General features: G+C 40.8%; 1 protein-coding gene and 1 long non-coding RNA gene across 6 annotated transcripts in view; one reads left to right on the top strand and one right to left on the bottom strand.

Annotated features, from left to right (window-relative positions):
* The window catches only part of RALY (RALY heterogeneous nuclear ribonucleoprotein), a 155,979-nt gene extending 139,334 nt beyond the window's left edge, over positions 1 to 16,645 (bottom strand). For all 5 annotated transcript variants that reach the window (XM_083147687.1, XM_083147689.1, XM_083147690.1 and 2 more), the window contains exon 1: positions 16,506 to 16,645. The gene's annotated coding sequence lies outside the window, so the exon portion shown is untranslated. The remainder of the gene's footprint in view (positions 1 to 16,505) is intronic.
* LOC146007111 (uncharacterized) lies at positions 3,025 to 11,097 on the top strand. Its single transcript, XR_014444240.1, has 2 exons — positions 3,025 to 3,078; positions 10,028 to 11,097. It is a non-coding gene; the product is annotated as an uncharacterized LOC146007111 (long non-coding RNA).
* Positions 16,646 to 16,890: the final 245 nt, after the last annotated feature.

Genomic DNA, 16,890 nt, shown 5'->3' with positions numbered 1-16,890 from the left:
CCCCTTGTGCAGGGGGTGCGACCTTGAGTTAGAGAGGCATAATATCTTGTTATGCCCTCATTTCCATTACTCTGGGGAAGTGCCTGGCATTCCCAGAGATGTAGGGCTTCCTCTGGAGACTACCTGCATGCTAGTTCCTCTTCAGTGAAAGGAGCCAGGAGCTGCACGCCTCAATCACTGAGGAGCCGGCATTTGGGGTCAGTGAAGGGTGTCAGGGTAATTGCTTTAGCCACTATACAATATCAAATTAATACATGATGTCATATAACTGAATGTCCTTTATTTTGAAGAGTTCACATTTATTAACACAAACACATTACCTAAACCTGACATGCTGCACTATCTGTACTTGCCTTGATAAATTCACTCAACCACCCATTTCTGACTGGTGGATGACTTTGTATACCAAGGAGGTTTTGCAGCTTCAGATGACGAAGAAGATATTTGGACTTGTCAATTGTCTACTACAATATCTGTTTCTTTTTCTATCTAGCTGTACTTTTAGCCATACATTTATATAATTTCTGGTAGAAATATTTGTTTTTGTGCACAGTAATGCTGTTCTTTAATCATACTGTAAATACATGGCTGAAAACGCAAAAGGAAATTTGGGACTTGTGTATTATCAGGGCGCCCATTACGTAGTTTATTTAGGGGCATATTGAGAATACCAATACAGCACTATGCTAGCTACGTTAACTACTTAAGTGGCTCTGGAGCCCTAAAAATACACAATGCTTAATATCCTTACTATCCACGTCATACCCCCAGTATCCACGTCAGCGTGGAGTTGATTTTATAAAGTGTGGCGAGCACAGCGAGTGGGCGCGGATACGCATCTCCTCGCGGGGTTCACTGCGCTCACCACGCTTCAGGCTCAGTGGCTCACTGCGCTCGCCACACTGTATAATATCAATTTCATGCTGACGTGGATACTGGGGGTATGACGTGGATAGTGGGGGTAAAATGGCTGGTCTATACTTACCCTTCTCTGGCCTGGGCACCGCGTTGATCCCCGCTGACTCCCCGCGATCCGCAGTGACTCCCCAGCAGTTGCAATCAGCCCCCCTGCTCCAGGACTTGCCACGAACGCTGTACGCAATTAGCGTAGTGCCGCTGGGGGAGCAGGGAATCCATGTGATGCGGCACCAAGCTGAATTACGTACAGTGTCCACTGCGAGTGCCGGAGCAGAAGGACTGAATGCTACTGCCGAGGAGTCACTGTGGATCGCAGGGGAGTTAGCGGGGATCGACGCGGTGCCCGGGCCGGAGGAGGGTAAGTATAAACCACACCGCCCTGCTGCCTCCTGTATTATCATGGCGCCGGCTACGCTGACAACATGCACTGTATAATCTAACACTTAAGTCTTCTGAAGGTGGAAAATGTATTACAAATACCAGCAGCATAACTAGAAATGATGCTCCCCCTGCGCTAAAAAATTCTGTCTTGCAGCCTCCATGAGCACCATGACCCTGCGCCCCGCTGACACCTGCTCCCCCCTGCCACCGCTAGGGCAGCGGCGCCCTAGTTATGCCACTGAAAAATACTTTCCTATTATTATGGGAGTCTTGACATTATTTAAAAATGCATTACTGTTACAAGGTAAGCCACCATTTTTTACCACCTTGAGTCCTGTTGTAGAAAGATCACTATATAAATATTATTATTATTATTATTTTAGGCAAAGGAGTGAGAGATGTTCTTCAGTTTAAAAGGGTGAATATAGATACATGTGCTTGTACACAAACTTCTTGAAAATGGTAAAGAAACTGTGCACCAATTGCATTGCAATTGTTGCAATTAGGGTGGCCAATCCCGCGATCGGGATCGGCGGGATCCCGGGATTTGGCCTAAAAAACGCCGGGATTTGAATCCCGGGATTGGATCTTCCAATCCCGGGATTTTGGGATTATATGCGCATATCTAATGCCGGGCAGCGTCTGAGCGAGTGCTCAGACGCTACCCAGGAGTTCCTGATCCCCAGACTGCAGTCTGGAGCTGGTATGGGCAGTCCGACCTGCGCAGCGTGACCTCTGACCATCACGCTGCGCAGGTCGGATTGCCCATACCTGCTCCAGAATCATCTCTGACCTGGACAGCGTCGGCCGCCCGCTCTGCTGCCCGCCCGCTGGACCGGACCTGGCAGCGTCGGCCGCCCGCTGGACTGGACCTGGCAGCATCAGCCGTCGGTTTTGCTGCTGCTGCTACCGCCGCCGACGCCTCCCGCTCCTGTCTGCCCTGCTCCCGGCCGCTGGTGTAAGTAAATGAATGTGCGGGGTGGCTGGAGCGGGGGGGAAGGACTGGGACTGGGCTTCTTATTTTATTGTTTTTTGGCCTAAACTGACTTAGAGATGCCAATCCCGGGAATCCCGGGATTGAGCATTTTTCAATCCCGATTACCGGGATTGAAAAAATTCCCCCGGGATTGGCATCCCTAGTTGCAATGCATGGGTTACAAACAAATGTAATTTTGGGCATGCAGGGTAAATACAGGATGCATTTGCATGAAGACTGCTAATGCCAGACAGCTTTTTCCTTGCACAGCAATTTATGTTTCAGTTTACACTCAACCCTCCCAAACTGCACCTAATGGTATCTCTGGTTATGAATGGAAGCAATTATCTGTTTGCTCCCAAAGTCTGGAAAACAGATAATGATCACTATATATATATATATTTATTTATTTATTTATTTATTAAAATATATACACATATACACATACACAAACACACACACAATACTGTGCAAATGTGTTATACAAGTGTGAAAAAAATCCTTCAAAAGTAGAGGTATTAATCATTTATTTATATCAATTAACAAAATGCAAAGTTAATAGACAGCAGATAAATCAATATTTGGGTTGACCAACCTATGCCTTTAAAACAGGTTCAGTTCATCCAGGTACACTTGCACAAAGTCAGGGACTTTGTAGGATTATAGTCAGGTGTATGATTACCCAATTATATCAAACAGGTGATAATGATCATAGTTTTCATATGTAGAGTGAAAGTCATTAACTGAAACAGAAACAGCTGTGTAGGAAACTGGGTGAGGAACAGCCAAACTCTGCTACAAAGGTGAGGTTGTGGTGGACCGTTTCATGTCACAGGTCATACACCATGCCAAGAGTGCGCACAGCAATAAGACACAAGTCATCATCAGCCATGCATCAGCCAGGTCTCTCCCAGCAGTGTAATGTACCACTGCTTGCTCATTGGAGAGGAGACAGCATTGTATGACACTAGGTACAATTCAAAATACACTATACAGGTTGAGTATCCCGTATCCGAGTATCCGTTATCCGAATTATTCCGAAAACCATACATTCCAGAAAGTGAATAAAAAATATTTTTTTTGCTAAAAACTCACTGGGGACATCTGTAACAGCACTACTGAGGGAATGATATGTAACTGGCACTATATATGTGCAAGAAAATGATTGCTTGGCATTCAAATTCAGTATCTGAGATAGTACACAAATTTTGTTTCATGTTTTGAAACCTTGTTTTTTGAACAAATAAAATATTTGTGTGTGTATTTTATGTAGTAATAAAATATATTTGTGTGTATTTTATGTGTTTATACAGCATACATGCAAGATACTTCAAAATACATAATTGAAATATTAAAATATTCCGAAATACGGAATAATCCGTTATCCAAAATTCTCCTGGTCCCGAGCATTTTGGATACGGGATACTCAACCTGTATTATATAGCCCTGCCTCAGCCCACTGGGACCCTCTAGGTAGGGTTACCACCTAGTCCCTTTAATTCCGGACACATATTAATTACACAGGTTCTGTGGCTGGCTGACTTCAAGACTCCACTTCACCTGATTTTAAACTGCCACAGAACCTGTGTAATTAACATGTGTCCGGGATTAAAGGGACTAGGTGGTAACCCTACCTCTAGGTCCTGAGCATCCATAAATTTAACCCATTTTAAGTGTACAGTATGTGGATTTAATATGATGCCTTTTATATCCATATGACTACTAGTCCAGTAGAAAACGGCAGAACGTCCTTTTAAACACATTATGATTAAATATTACTGGATAAGAGCAGTTCAGAGGGTAAAGTGAAAATTGCTTCTTATTGAGAAATATTACCATTTGTAATGCTTAGTAAATTAATTGAAAGCAAAGTATCTATTAATATGTCTGATTTAAAATCACTGCTAATATAATGGTTCCAGTGCAGTGTCACATTTTACATCTTTTAAAATACTATTTATAGTGTAATAAGAGGCTAAATGATATATCAGTATCATTGAACTTTCCAGCTTTACACAGATGTCAGTTCCTATGTTTCATTATTGCTTAGAGTCAGGAGACGGAGGATGGATAAAAAAATATTGATTGACTGGTAAGGGGTTGCTTTGTATACTAGCTGCCAGACTATAAGTTTGCATTGTATTCTAGCCACAAGATTTTGGGGAGAGAAAGGAATGTTTTGAATCTTATTATGGGGTTATTCAGGATTTTTTCAAAGACATTTGGAGATTTGTGTTGTGTTTTAGGCTCCAGATTGGGTCCTCTACTCTGCACAAAATGATGCAGTTATAGGTTAAGTTCCAATGGGTGAAATAACCAGGTTCCACCTCCCTGTGGGGATATACAGTAATACTCTCACCACAATATGGTGTAGCTTAGAAGCCGGCTTGTTGAGCCCTCATGTGTAATTAAAGTTAGTTGTCACCAATGACTTACTGGTGGGAGGTAGGGTACATGGTAGTGGCAATAAATGTGCATGTAAATAAATAAATGGTACTTGTTTCCTAGCATGGCCACCACGATTTCTATCGTGGTGGTCGTGTCGGAAAAAAAATTGCATCAGTCGCGTCGGGTGCATACCAAAACGCACACGACGCGACCGACGTGATGTACCCGATTTCTCCATAGGCTTCAATGTTTAAATAATTTAACATTGAAGCCTATGGAGAAATCAGGTCCATCGCGTCCATGGTGTGCCAACGCGATGGACCCGATTTCTCCATAGGCTTCAATGTTAAATTATTTTAACATTGAAAATGAGTACATTTAACATAGAAAAAAAAGGTAAATGGCCCAATATGGGCCATTTCTCATTGGGTATGGCCCCGGCATGTGTGTAAAAAATAATGTCCCCCCATTGTGGCCGCCACCCCCACGATTGACGCGAACCCGAAGCGTGGCGAGCGGCGGCGGTGCGCGTCCTCCGACCTTTTCATTCCCCTACTATCCACGTCGGCGTGGAGTTGAGAATACATAGTGTGGCGAGCGTAGCGAGCCACCGAGCCCGAAGCGTGGCGAGCGGACGCAGATACCTGTCAAGCCCACGAGGGACGCCCCTCGTGGGCTTGACAGGTATCCACGTCCCCACGCGGGGCTCGCTGCGCTCGCCACGCTTCGGGCTCGGTGGCTCGCTGCGCTCACCACACTATATATTCTCAACTCCACGCCGACGTGGATAGTAGGGGAATGAAAAGGTCGGAGGACGTGCACCGCCGCCCCTCGCGGGCTCGCTGCGCTCGCCACGCTTCGGGTTCGCGTCAATCGTGGGGGTGGCGGTCACAATGGGGGGCCATTATTTTTTACACACATATGCCGGGGCCATACCCAATGAGAAATGGCCCATATTGGGCCATTTCCCATTTTTTCCTATGTTAAATGCACTCATTTTCAATGTTAAAATATTTTAACCCCTTCACGACATATGACGTATATATACGTCATATGTCCGTTGCGGGGGAATCAAGCCAGCTCACGGAGTGAGCTGGCTTGAAAGAGAGCAGGTAATGGCTGTATATTACAGCCAGGTCCCTGCTCTCACGGCCACGAGCGGCGAGTTCGCCGATCGTGGCCGTTTAACCCTTTAAGCACCGCGGGCAAAGCGCCCGCAGTGCTTAAATAGCTGATCGGAGGGGGGGCGCCCCCCTCCGGCGCCGATCGGGGCCCCCCGCAGCGAGATCGGAGGGTGCCGATCGGTTGCCATGGTAGCCAGGGGTCTAATGTAGACCCCTGTGCTGGCCGTGTATGCATACCTATTACATCCTGCCTCAGGCAGGATGTAATAGGAAGTGCATAAAATCACTACGTTCAGCCATAGAGCTCTATGGCTGAACCTAGTACAGGCGATCGCGCCCCCTAGTGGTCAAGTACACTAGGGGGCCTTGTAGTAAAAGTAAAAAAAAAAAAAAAATAAAGTTTAAAAATAAAAAAAAATAAAAAAATATTAAAAGTTCAAATCACCCCCCTTTCCCCATTTCCCAAATAAAAATAAATAAAAAATAAAAAAAATAAACATATTTGGTATCGCCGCGTTCCTAAAAGTCCGATCTATTAAAATATAACATTAGTTATCCCGCACGGTTAAAGGCGTAAACGGAAAATAATCCCCAACGCCAAAACTACGTTTTTTGGTCGCATCGCGTACCCAAAAAAAAATAACTAAAAAAGATCAGAAAGTCGCCCATATCCCATAATGGTATTAATTAAAAAGTACACTTCAGCCCGCAAAAAATGAGCCCTCACCCAGGTCCGTAGGTGGAAAAATAAAAAAGTTATAAGCCGCAGAACATGGCGACGCAACGCAAATTAGAAAAACCGTAAAAGTTGCGATTTTTTTTTTTAGTGGTAAAACATAACGAAAACTATATAAGTTTGGTATCGCCAGAATCGTAACGACCCATAGAATAAAGATAACCCATCATTTTAAACGAACTATGAACTCCAAAAAAACCGTAACCAGCGCAAAATTGTGCAATGGCGTTTTTTTTTTTTTTTACCCCACATTGAATTATTTCCTGATTCCCCAGAATATTATACGGTACAGTAAATGGTACCATTACAAAGTACAACTTGTCCCGCAAAAAAAAAGCCCTCATGTGTCTATATAGCCGGAAAATTTAAAAAGTTACGCTTATTTGAACGCAAGGAGGAAAAAAAAAAAAAAATTACCTTAAAAGGCAATGTCGTGAAGGGGTTAACATTGAAGCCTATGGACAAATCGGGTCCATCGCATAGGCTTCAATTTAAAATATTTTAACATTGAAGCCTATGGAGAAATCGGGTGCATCGCGTCGGACGCGCATAGGCTTCAATGTTAAAATATTTTAACATTGAAGCCTATGAGGAAATGGCGGGCATTGTGTGCCTTAAAGTTAAGGCACATGATGCCCGTGATTGTGGCCGTGCTAGGAAACAAGTACCAAATAAATAAATAATTACACTGAACTCGGTATGGGGGACCAACTTGACGTGTTTCTCCACGATACTTGTGCAGCGGTTTTCATCCTCTGACAGGGCCGCCGACAGGGGGGTGCCAGGGTTACAGCTGTCCCGGGCCCCAGCACCCCCCCCCCACCACACCCACACATATTCCCCCTTCTGGCGCCGGTGGTCAGGCACACACAATACACAGTGCCTGCAGAGCACCTAGCCTAGGATACAGATGGGCTCGGCGCTCTGTAGGCTGCACTGTGCAGCCCCCGAGTCCCAAGTCCCAGAGGGAGAAAATGCTGCGCCGCCGCCACCGCTGGTAAGTAATATCAATTGGGGGGCGGGGTACCAGCGTGTGAAGGGGGGGGGGGGTGCCGGCACCTGCGAGGGGTGGGGGTGCCGGTGCACGCGAGGGGGGGGGGGGTCAGTCCCGGGCACCAACATTACTAGTGGCAGCCCTGTCCTCTGAACTTAACCTATAACTGCATCATTGGGTCCCCGAACATTAGTCAGTGCTTGACATTAATTCATAACAGTTTCATACATTAACAGCTGGTATTATTTAACACTTTAACATTTAATGGTATTATGTTTTAGTATTGGTCTATATTGTATGAACATTATATTTATATATACAGTATTTTAATGTGCTCCTTCAATACTCATTGATGATTAGTTAACATACATTTCAACTAATTTCTCAGACTCCTTGGATCTCTGACTGAGAGCTCAGAGAAGTCATTAGCCTGATAGTCAGCGACATGGAGTCATGATCCTGTGTGGGGTCAGGACTCACAATTTTAAAACCGCTGGTCTAGCAGAGTTTATTTAAATAAATCTACTCAAACCTAATCCCTTGAGGAGTGGGTTGTTCCCTCAAGCAGCGCATCCACTGGGGAGATCAAATGTACTGATGTGGGCCAGTCCAACCCTGACTATTTACTGTAGTGTGTGCTGGTTACTGTACTGTTTAACCTTGTGCTGTCTAATTGTTTGCCCCATGTACAGTGCTGTTGTCAGGGCCGGTGCAAGGCGCCGGAGCGCCTCAGGTGCGGGGGGGGGGGGGCGGGAGTGTTGCGGCGCGGCTCAGGGGGCACATTTTACATCCGCCCCTTCCATAGTGCAGCATGGTCTAGCCAAAGTGCAGTTACTTAATTTTTAGTTTTAGTCCCAATTGCAGAAGCAGTCCTATTGTGTTTAAATGGGAAATAGACTTGGCTATACCATTTCAGTAGTCCTATGCGAATGTATTTATTATTAGGGCAAAAATTACATTTCTTCAAATAAATGTAACAAATTCTGGGCGAAAAAAGTTTTGACTAATGTAAGAATGCAAAACATTCCTGCAGCAAATACTGCATTTGTGACATCTGACACCGTTTAAGATGTGTACATTTGATGTATACTTCAATTTAGTACTTCAGGAAAATAATCTATCATTGATTATACTACCCTGAAATTTCTACCCCATAACTCAAAATATAGTTTTTATGTAAGTTTAAGGCAAAGAACACATTGCAAAAATCATCTTCTGGAACATTTTTAAACACCATTAAGAGCGTTTATGGGGCCTAATTCAGAGGTGGACACAGACGAATATGTGTAGTTTGGAAACTGTCCATCAGCAAATTGATGCAAATGCCACACCATAGCCCTTTCCTCGTGTACATCTTTATGTATGACTGTGGAAGGACCGAGAAGATGCCCACTTTTAGTGTCTATAGATGCTGTGATAAAGATTGGTGCGGCTTGGCATGCCTGTATTTTCCCCCCGACACTCAGACTTTTTTGCAATATGCCCAAAGGTTTTCTTCCCACTGCCAAAAACTGTCAGTTTCCACCCCCGACTCCCTGTTTATCACCTGCGAATGGCCAGCAAACAGAACTAGTTGCAGGAGTGTGTCGCAGGAGGGCCTCACACATGCATACTGTGAATAGTGCACGTGCGCAGTGTATAGATAATCGCCCGTTGTGGGAATTCGCAGCCCGGCGATCAGGTCTGAATCAGGCCCATAGTTTCATTTTATTCAGTGATTTTGCATTCCATGCTTATTGACATGTGTTAACTCTCTCTTAAATGTACATTTTTCAGCCCATTGTGTACAGTATGTTAGGCTCATGAGAATATAATTATACTTACCTCTAAGGAGTCACCTGTCAGCCAGCACTGCAGAGTAGCAGAAATCACAAAGAAAACTGGGCGCTGGCGGTGGCCATTTTCCTGGTGATTTGTGCATGTGTAATAGAGAATTCACCAGAAACATGATGCAGGTGTCATGTCCCAGGACACTGGCACATGTGCAACAGACTCTGGCACAGAACCTGCACACAAACCTTCATTTCTCTTATCTTGTCTTTTAAATCTGTTTTGTATTACTTTGTTTCATAAATTAAAGCTTTACTGCTGGAGATAGTACTGCTATTAAATAATGATGGGAGCAGAATAAAGTGAGTTTTTTCTATGGTGAATAGTTTTATTGTTTGTGGGGGGGGGGGGGGGGTAGACTAGGCAAGGCGAAGAGCTAAGGTAACACCTTCCACTCAGGGCTGCTATCTTTGGGCAGCTCACTATTACTCCCAGTGATCTCTTCTTGATCAGTTATGTGATTCTCTCTCTCTCTCTCACTTTCCCTCTCCCTCTGTATACAGTATATATCATGCCTTTGTTATTGATAAGATTCTCTCTAGGTGTGATGAATTTCATGCAACATTTTGACATTATTATAGACTGACTAATTATGTTTATCTATGTATGCAGCATGGTTAATAATTATGCAGAGATAGAACATATATGTTATTAGTCCTTTACCTTCTTAACCTTCGCAGATGTCATGCAGTGTTTGGAGTTAATCTGGGATCACAGGGTTAAGATCTACTGCTACATGCAGGATCAGCAACTGCCTGTCAAGGGCAAAGAGACTTTCAAACCCAAATGGCCCATTCCTTCTGAATACTGCTTCAAAGTACAGAGGATCTCATGACTGTCTGTCACACATTATAACTGAACAGTCTCTGAAATAGTTTTAGCATAGACAGGACTGACAAGAGAGAACAAGGCAGGGAAATCCAGAATGAAAGTAATGAGTACAGTATGGCTGCTGGCACCCTTCTGAAGGAGGGATTGGTACATATATAAAATATGACTGACAGCTTTGGAGCTGATTTCTTGCATTGTACATATTTGCCAGCAAGAGATAGAAGAGATTTCCAAACACTGCAACCCAAAGAGATGTCACCAAATGTTTTTAAAGATGTGTAATGAGACTGGCACCACAAAGACATAGCCACTGTAAATAGTAGGCAATTGTCTAATTATAGAACTCTCCATCCATTACACTGTCATTAAAAAATTACATTCATGGAGGGAGGACACATCTTCCAAGTGGTATAAACTTGTCCAGGGAGACTCCAAGGTGAATATTAGTCATATACCCTGAGACAAGAATCCAATTATGTGTACTCTGTCTCGTGACAAATATCTATCCGCGAAGAAGGATGCTTTGAACCAATGAGACAGGCTGGTGTTAAGGCCAGAGACAGGCTTTCACTGAAAGAGACTGACTATATACTATTGTCTTGCTAGTTTAATATGTCCTGTTGAAAGAAGCAAGTGTCTCTTGTTTGATGCATCCCAGAGCTTACTGCTGTGATAACAGCTAGACACTTACTGAGTACTCAACTCCTGGCACTGGCCTAAAGAAGGGTAATCACATGATTACTGTACAGAACGGTCCTAACTCCAACCCTGAACCAATCAGAAACAGCAACAGCCTTGTTACTGAGCTTCAACACTGAAACAAGGCTTCTAGGACTCAGCCCCCATTTACTGAAGGATTCACAAAGTAGGAAATCATTTTGTCATTGTAATATTAGAATTACAACACAATTTAAAATAACATATTGCAAGTGCATTATTCACATTTTTCTCTTCCAAACTGCTTTTTTACTTTGCAAAGGGTCAGATGCACTAAGAATCAAAAGTGATAAAATGGAGAGTGATAAACAGCCAGCCAATCAACTCCTACCTGACGTTTTTCAAACACAGTCTGTGACATGGCAGATAGGAGCTGATTGACTGGCTGTTTGTCACTCTCCATTTTATAACTTTTTAATCTTAGTGCATCTGGCCCAAGGTGTGGTTTTTATTTTTGTAGCAGTATGTGATAATGGCAGATATGTTCTATAAGAGGAAAACATGTTGCTGCTTGGAACAGTAAAGACATATTAGTGAGATTATTGATGGCTGGATCAGCAACCTGATACAGCACAGGGGCATTGCTGCCCCCTCAGCATCAAAAGGCCATAGTAATACATGATACCAACTTTATTTTTAAATCAAAGCAATAGTCCATCTGCAAAAACTTATCATCAGGCATTGTAATGTCAGACAAACAAGTGTTACAAGCTCTAACAAACAAATCCATCAACTCAATGCTGGAAAACAGCCCAGCAGGCACACCGAAAGTAATACCTGGGTCTGCAGGTGCTACATGTGGTGTTAATGCCACTTGTAGTCCATCACTGCTCTAAGTTGTCCAATTTTGTTAATATGATACAGTAGGTTTTACATATTTGTTTATATGTTTTGGGACTCTCAAAATGTTATTAGTAGCCTTGAAACAGTATCAGATAACAAAAAAATTACGATATACTGTACTATATATTCTAAAAGTTTCAATTCATTTATCACAATAGCTCAGAAACGTTAAAATGTTAAAGAATACTACAGATTGTTTTGCGCTAGTATCTAAATATGCATGTGTACCCATCAGCAGTCTTCAGAAAAACAAACTGTGCACACCTACAGACACCACAGGACACAGGATCTATGGGCCTAAATCAGACCTGATTACAAAGAACCTTAATTTGGAAAAGACATGTAATATGTGCTGAGAGAGTTACATTTGGGTCCAGTGTGTTCAAACTGAAATCTAAATTGCAGTGTAAAATAGAGCAGCCAGTATTTAGCCTGCACTGAAACAAAATAACTCACCAAAATCTAACTCTCTCTGCCCATGTTACATCTTACTTATGTAAATTGGAGAAAAATGTGCTTTGTGATTAGGCCTGAATTAGGCCCAATGTATGGAAAAGGGATACTGGGGTGTTAGTGGTCACTGGAATGACTCAGGTTCCTGATATATGCAATGGATATTGCCATTGTAGAAGTGAGGTTTACTTGTTAAGGAAATGAGCACAAGAATTGATAACACACTATTTGACATACACCTTACATATTGTATGAAGAAGGGGTATAGATAACATCTCTAAGGTTTTCTCTTTAATCCTATTTTATTCCAACAGAAGAAGCCTTCTACACCAGCAACCCTATAATATCATGGTATGGCATGCCAAGCATAAGAATAAATGTCACACTTTCTGCATGACTCCAGTTTAGTATAAAATCTGTTATTAAAATATAAAGTGTGCTGGAGTATGTACATGCACTTTAAAATAATATCATTAAAATATAATTGCTAAAATGGCTACTTTATTACAGACCTGTCAAAGACAGACCTCTGTAATGGACAGCGGAGTACCATTAAGCTACTCTAGTGCACCAGTTTGTATCCACCAGGCATCCGGTTCCCTTTTTAAGAGTCAATCTAATTACTCATGGAGATTTTGACATAAATGTTATTAGAAAGCAATAATACATTATATTTATACCTAAAACAAAAACCTACTACTGTATATAATAATAGTTAATGTAGCCTAGAATGATTTCGGTGGCCAAAATCTTACTTTAAAATAGCTATGCCCTATTTCTATGATTATTTTTTTTAAATAAGGACAGATGTATAAACATGAAGTTTAAAGCATCTCATACGCCATCAATCACAAAAAAAGATTTGCAGATTCTATATCCCCCCCAATACACCAATATGCACTTATGCTGTACATTACAGATATTTTACAGTGATTAGCAAATCACATTAATCCAAGTATCAGATTTGTTCATCTAAAATAAATAAACTAAAAATACTCACAGAAATATTAGTTTGGTATTGATCAAAGTCGACAGAGAGAGAGAGAGGTACAATTGTTACAGATAAAGTACTAGCCAATCAGCTTATGTCTTAAAATTTACAGGCTGTATTTGAAAAATTACAATTAGGAGCTGATTGTTTACTAAAGTCCGGAAAGTGATAAATACCCCTAAGTGTCTGGTATTTGTGCAGATACATTGTCATTAGAGAGCATTTTATGCTCACTTTATTCAGTAGAACATGCATGTCAAAACTATGGCCCTCCAGCTGTTGTGAAACTACAAGTCTCATCATGCCTTGCCACAGTTTTTCTATTAAGGAATACTGGGATGTGTACTTTCACAACCATAGGTGTGCGCACATTAAGTGTTAGAGGTGCACAGGCACCCCCAAATGCTTTGCCCACCCTTATGAACACCTCCCTGCCTCTACCTTTTACCAAAGACTTTTGATTTTTCGAACTGTATTCTATTAAACGAAGCGCCCCTCCATCAATTATGTGTGTTTTGCATTGTTATTTGCACTAGACTAGACCATTTATATATCACTATACATCTGTATCATCCATATATGTTTTGAGTTTATTTGCATGTACTGTTACACATAATAACAGAGTAATTAGAAGATAAAACCTGAAATAGGCAGGAGATTATGGTGTGGCTGAGAGACCTTTTATGTTGTAGCCAAAAGATGATGGTAGACACGGCTGACTGGCAGTGTTAGACACGCCCAATGGGCATAGTTAGACAAGCCCAATAGGTGGTGCTAGACACACCCCTTTCACAGTGCACCCCCTAATAAAATGTGCTGCACACACCTACTGTATGTTCACAACAGCTGAATGGCCACAGTTTGGACATGCCTGTTGTAGAATCTGACATACGGTTGTTCGCACTTTTGGTGTCAGACATATTTAAAAATAAAACAGAGCCCCGAGAGGCCTTATGAAAAGCTCTAAATATCACACATTTCTTAAGTACTGTGGCCCTTAATCTGTAAAATCTAGGCATGAATGGAACTAAATGCAGTGACATAGCTTATGAATTAAATAAGGTAAATCGATCACTACGTTATATAAAAAAGTAGAATGGGTAATGCTGCTTGTATATACATATGTGGTACTGGGTATATATATTTGACATTTGATTTCTAAATACACAACCCTTGAACTATTCTTAGACTCCTTCCATTTTTTTGCACTTTGTTTCTAAAGGGAATTGCCTATATTGTTATACATACTGTATATTTCTCAAATAGCATATGTATATATTACCTTTGTAGTTCAAATAGCATATGTATACCGTTTGTAGTTATGAAATGTGTAACACTGAATATCAATAGAATATAATCTCACAATCCAATAATGTGCACCCAGCACCTACAAGCATTTAAGGCAGCCATTTAGTTGACAGAATCAATATTTTGAGAATCCATTTTATCAATTTACTAACTGTCGGTAACTTCACTCAGGCACAAAATGGTTGTCTCTCCAGGGTTCATGTGACTGGGTTCATTTTAAGGACCATGGTCAGATGCCAATTCAGCTTCATATCGTGTCATGCTTCATTTTGGCACAAATAATGAACAGAAATCCATCTCAGTGTATTTGTTCCTTTTAAAGCCTGGCCTAGTTTTATCCAATTAACAGTAGAGCTGTCATTAATGGTTCAAAGAGTTTTGGTGCTTGTATTAACACAGTGGCCCAACTGCTCCTTCTTCTGTTGTCCATTATATGCAATGCACTACCAATGCATAACACATTAAATATTTAGGAAACTGCAGATTTGAGCATTGAAATGATTATTCTCACACACAGTAAACAGTCAGAATCTTTATATTACTACTTATGAATTTTAAATATGCCAAGGTGAACTTTTCATTCTCTCCCTCTCATCACTGCCATCTTTTACTCCTGTATCCCACCCCTATTCTTAATTGGTGCTCAGACAGAAAAAGAGAGCAGCATAAATCCAATTACCTCCTCACTGGGATGGAACTAGCAAGATCTGACAACCAGAAACACTGTTATTGATATAAGACAAAACCTACCGCACTCACAGTGCTCCGAAAAATGCTAATTGGTATTTTTTTTTATAGATTTCAAAACATTCCTGAATTCTTATAAGGTTGCTAAAAATATGATCAGCTTTACTCCATTTGTGCTATTGTCTTTTTATATGGAATGTAGGACATTACTAGCGAAAAGGCAATGAGGCTTTTCTGTGGACTGTTGTATCACAATTACATTGATTCAAATTGAACATGGTGCAGCTTTAAGGAAACAGACAAATTCCCTAATGTTCCTCTGCAAATACTACTGCCTGCTATCAATACTAATATTAGTCCTGCGTACCTCTGTGATACAAAATATAAACCCCTTGTCAATCTAGATAGCAACACCGTGGACTTCACCACAACAGAATCTCACAATCTACTCAATATACTGTATGCTGTTAACTAAATGTACAATAATACACAAAATTACTACCTGTTTAATTTGAAAAATTATAATTTATTTAATATGTCTGTCAAATTTGTTAACAACTTTTTTTAAATAACCAATAATGCAATAACATATTTTACTTTTTTGTGTAGTAGGGTGCTTGATTTAACCCCTCACTATGGTTAAACAAAGCCTGAGAACTCATTTCAGGCCTACAGTATATATCATAGAGAGTTTAATCCATCATTACATACATATGCATTTCTGACAAGCATTCAGTATACAATAATGTCTGATATAAACAGGTGTTTCCACAATACAGTTCATCTCTTGTTTGAAAATCTGATATGAAGTGTATATACAGTAGTTTTTCTATTGCATGTGTTTTTTTATTATTTATAGAAATACATTTTTATGGTATATAAATGTCTAAAATAAAAATCATTTGTGTATAAATACAAATTAATATAATATTTATATACCAGGTATCCACCGTAAAGCATTTGCTCATATTTCTTCCAGAAACTATTAACATTATTTTCTTTCAAACAAGAAAAAAATTCTATGTATATAAAAAATAAAAATAAAACAAGACCGCAGTGAAGGGAAAAAAAAAGCAAAATAAAAGTGTGAATTTAAACAAATATTCATAATAAAAATGAAAACAAACCCAAAAGGATCAGGGTTTTTTATATTTAGTAAAGAAAATAGACTTGTTTTTAGAGGAACAAAGAAAAATGTCATAGCCTTAAAGTTGTGATATTGATTGGGATACTGAATAAAACAAAATTTCCTGCTGATCTTTTCTAGAAAGACTTGAAAAAGGAAAAATAATGGAAAAAAAAAGAAAGAAGAAGAAAAAAGTACTCACCAAGCAAGAAAATGTCAGAGGTAAAAAGGTCACAAGAGAAGAAGGGAGTTAATAGAAGAAAGGCAGGATGAGAGGTAGAATTGTATGTGGAAAAGGGCAGATGCTCAGATACAATGTATCAGCTCCTGTACCAGGCTGGATACAAAGTAACAGCATCATGGGACTGGAGTCTGCATACTACCCACTAGATCAAACCATTGTGAAAAACTGAGGGGTGGCCAGCATTCAAGGACACTTAAATCTGTCAGTAATGAATCCTGAAATTGAACTCTTCTAAACATATACTGTAACAGATGGTTACCGTTATTTTATTTAATCTATTTGCTAAGTAATAAGCAGCTACTAATGAAAGTGTTTTCTTTTTTCCTGTCACACTCCCTGCTCC

The sequence above is a fragment of the Crinia signifera genome, chromosome 6, assembly GCF_055691185.1.
Source record: "Crinia signifera chromosome 6, ASM5569118v1, whole genome shotgun sequence".
NCBI classification, from domain to species: domain Eukaryota; kingdom Metazoa; phylum Chordata; class Amphibia; order Anura; family Myobatrachidae; genus Crinia; species Crinia signifera.
This window is presented reverse-complemented; position numbering and strand designations above follow the sequence as displayed.